The sequence below is a fragment of the Callospermophilus lateralis genome, chromosome 2, assembly GCF_048772815.1.
Source record: "Callospermophilus lateralis isolate mCalLat2 chromosome 2, mCalLat2.hap1, whole genome shotgun sequence".
In the NCBI taxonomy this organism is placed as follows: domain Eukaryota; kingdom Metazoa; phylum Chordata; class Mammalia; order Rodentia; family Sciuridae; genus Callospermophilus; species Callospermophilus lateralis.
The window spans coordinates 101,879,905-101,883,969 of record NC_135306.1 but is presented as its reverse complement, the minus strand read 5'-3'; the positions used below and the strand labels follow the sequence as shown (position 1 = coordinate 101,883,969).

Below are 4,065 nucleotides of genomic sequence, written 5' to 3'. Positions count from 1 at the left end.
ACTGAGATGGACAAGTTCCTTCTCCTGCTCCTGATGCTGGGTCCTTTGCCTGTTGTGTTCTTCCAAGGTGTGGTCCAGAGGGTGAAGGTGGCTGGGGAGCAGGCTCAGGCTGATGATCTGACTATGCAGGGCAGTTAGTGCATGTTGAGGGGAAGAGACCAAGGGCAGGACTCTGTGATGATCTGACCATCAAGAATTGGAGGTCTGTGTGTGCTGAGCTCACCTGGATGCCTAGCAGGGCAGAGTTGAGGTCTCTTTCCCAGGTCTCAGAGGGGGGTTCCTCTCTCCCTAGGAGAGGTTGGGTAGGGGTGCTCTTGTCAATTTAGGGCTTAGAGTCTGCCTGGCTGACCCCAAGAGGCAGGCAATGATTGCTTAAGACTTTCCTTGTCTAGGCTAGCCATGTAGCAGGAAGAGGTCACTGAATGGCTTATCTTCAACCAGTTTTTTATAGCACATGCATTGTTTTCCACTTATAGGTGAATGTCATGTGGAGAACTGTGCTGTGCTGTAAAACGTGTGTGCACTCAAATATTCCTCCCAACTTTCAAGCCAGCACAGTCCTGTGCCCAATCCACTTCTCCATGGATTCTGGACTCACAATAGCTATACATAGCTGCTCAGACCTTGTTCTGCTCATATCACTATACTAAGGGGGTATCTCTCATGTCATAAATTGTTCCTAAATTTGAAGAGTGAGCACAGTAATAATACTAAGAGGAGATTAGCTTGGATTTAGGGAATGAGATTTAGGGAGGCAGAATCTCTCATTGTTGTTTAAGTGTAAGACTTGAACTTGGAGTTGCTCCATCCTATCTCCTTACCTCCCAGTATTTTCTTTTTTAAATATTTTTTAGTTGTCAATGGATCTTTATTTATTTATTTGTGGTGCTAAGAATCGAACCCTGTGCATCACACATGCCAGGCAAGTGCTCTACCACTGAGCCACATCCCCAGCCCCCCTGCCCCAGTAATTTCATACCAACAAGTAGCATCTAATTTTCTTATTAAATGTTATTTATTATTAAAAAAATAATTTTCATGGGAAATTGTTAACATACCATAAATTTGCATATTAAAAGTTTAAACCAATTTGTTTATGCTTAATGTAATTTGAGTTCAACAGGTCAGAGCTTCCATATCCTTAAGATTCAGTGAAATCAATCTAATGTAGTTCTTGCCCAAACTGTGTATGGAGTACTTAGGGCCATGCTTTGTGCCTGAATGTGTGTCCTACCCATGTTTCTCCCTGTGGGTTCATACATGGGCTCAGTCTTCATGTCCCTTTTTCTCAGCTCACGCCACAGTATGTATGGTCTGCAACATTTTTAAGAATGGCAAATGTGTGGAAGGCAAAGGCAACTGCACCCTGAAGGAGGGCGGCGAATGCAGAACGAGGGATATCTATTCTTTCACTTTAAAAGGTATCTAAAACAATAAGTTAAAAAAATAACCACAAAGAAGGAAAAGATAAAGAAAAAAAAAGGAATGCTACTGAGAAGTGTGAGGGAGCCCTTGCCAGGAGTTGGATATGTTTCTAGTTTGAAGACCAGACTTGGTGTGTGTGAAGGTCTTACTTTGAGGCCAAGTTTTAGTTTCTGGCACTAATATGAATGTTCTTGTCTTCCAGATGGCTTTTTCTACAACTACACTATATTGGACTGCTCTAAACCATGTAAGGCTTGGAGATTGGTTCGTGGATATCTGAGGGTTGCAAGTTTTTGCTGCAGAAGTCGAAATTTCTGTAACAGATATCATGGAAAGATAGCGAAACAATTTGTTCACTGACAGCCAATTCCTTTACCTGTTTCCTGTCCCAGGTGTCTTTGGTCAATTTATATGTATTCAGTTGAGGATGTGATATCTCTGATATCTCCACCTAACTCCATCTCTTCTTCTTCACCTCTTTCCTGGACACTGGATCCTCACCCACCCACACCCAGATACTAGACACAGCTCATTATTGTCTCCTTTCCCTTCTACATTCCCTTCTGAAAATCACCATCAATCTTCCTTGACTTGCCTTTCCCCTGCTCTCACTGAATTACTGTGCCTGACTAACTTCTAGCTTCTAGTTCCACCAATTTAGAAGTGACTGTCGAGTGCTAGCCAGGTGAGGGTTCCATCTTACACATCAGGAGTTGAAGGGGTCAGCGGAAGATCAGGAAAACATGTCAGCAGGTAGTTGGGCAGAGGGATCCTAAAGTTTAAGAAGACATCCAGACCTGAGGCAGGCAAGCTGGGATCATAGGCTTCCGACACACAGCCAGGACCTACTGATAGCTGCAGTCAGAGATCCAAAGAGGTGGTCCTGAGCTGAGGTGGAATGGGGTGATGAGTCAGAGACCACGATGGAGAGCTGGTGAAGGTCACTCTGCAGGATTGATGGGTGAGGATCAGAGAGGCAGGAGGAAGTACCTGCTTTCTGGGACAGCCTGGAGGTTACTGGTAGAGGAAGTTCCATGTAGAAGTGGGCAGAAGCTACGGTACAGTGGGCTGAAGAATGAGTGGACTGTGACAAGATGAGGGGTGACCTGTGCAAGTCTACAGGAAGCTTGAGAAAAATCAAAGAGTGCCTTTTTAAAAAAATATTGATCTTAATATTCATTTATGCATAAAAGTTTAGTCTTCAGTCATCACTCTCAGTATCAAGTGCTTTTCTCATGAGGACTGTAGGAATCTCTGCCACCACCCTTTCCTTTTCTTTTTTGATTTAGAAAAAGGTTTTATTTCATTTTAATTTTTTAAATTTTATTTTTTACACAAATAAAGCACTTTGGTTGTACATGATGAAGAGTCATACCATTCATGCAATCATACCCATACATAGGATAACAATGTCCATCTCATTCCACTCTCTTCCCCCCCACCCCCCCGCCCCGGCTTAATCCAAACTTCCTCCATTCTTCTCATGTCACCCCCAAATTATGAATAAGCATTCACTTATCAGAGAAAACATTTGGCCTTTTTTTGGGGGGATTGGCTTATTTTGCTTACCATGATATTACCCAACTCCATCCATTTACACATAAATGCCATAATTTTATTCTTTTTTAAGGCTGAGTAATATTACATTGTATATAAATACTACAATTTCTTTATCCATTCATCTTTTGAAGGGCATCTAGGTTGTTTCTATAGTTTAGCTATTGTGAATTGAGCTGCTATAAACATTGAGGTTTCTGCTTCACTGTAGTATGCTAATTTTAAGTCCTTTGGGTATAGACTGAGGAGTGAAATAGCTGGGTCAAATGGTGGTTCCATTCCAAGTTTTTTTTTAATATTTATTTTTTAGTTTTAGGTGGACACAATATCTTTATTTTATTTTTATGTGGTGCTGAGGATCGAACCCAGTACCTCATGCATCCAGGCAAGCATGCTTCCACTTGAGCCGTATCCCGAGCCCCCATTCCAAGTTTTTCTAAGGATTTTTATACTTCTTTCCAGAGAGGCTGCACAAATTTGCAGTCCAACCAGCAATGAATCATTGTACCTTTTTCACTACATTCTCCCCAGCACTTGTATTCTTGATGATTGCCATTCTGACTGGAGGGAGATGAAATCTTTGAGTAGTTTTGATTTGCATTTCTTTAATTGCTAGAGAAAAAAATGATGGTTAGATGCCATAAGTAGGTGGCTATGCCTTAACTCTATGTGTGTTGTCAGGCCCAAGGGCCTCTTCCGTCTTTGTCAAGGGGAGTGCTATCCTTCTCTCCTTTCATACAATACCCTGCCGCCATCTTATTTGCTTTCTAGTATTTTAAATACACTTATCACTCCTAATACATATTTATTCTGCTGTTTTGTCTTCTTTTTTAAAAATTAAGTTATTTATTCTTATTTGTTGTACAAGATGGTAGAATGCAACTCATTTCATATTACACATATAGAGCACAATTTTTCAAGTCATTGATTGTAAACAAAGTATTTTCACACCATTTGTGTCTTCATTCATGTACTTAGGATAATGATGTCTAACTCATTCCTCCATCATTCCTACCCACTTTCCTCATTCCTGCTTCTCTCTCCCCTTTTCCCTATCTAAAGTTCCTCCATTCTTCCCATGCT

General features: G+C 41.2%; 1 non-coding gene across 1 annotated transcript; it reads right to left on the bottom strand.

The window, feature by feature from the left end:
- Positions 1-3,601: 3,601 nt before the first annotated feature.
- On the bottom strand, positions 3,602-3,726 carry LOC143393287 (U6atac minor spliceosomal RNA). The gene has a single exon (XR_013090583.2). It is a non-coding gene; the product is annotated as a U6atac minor spliceosomal RNA (small nuclear RNA).
- Positions 3,727-4,065: the final 339 nt, after the last annotated feature.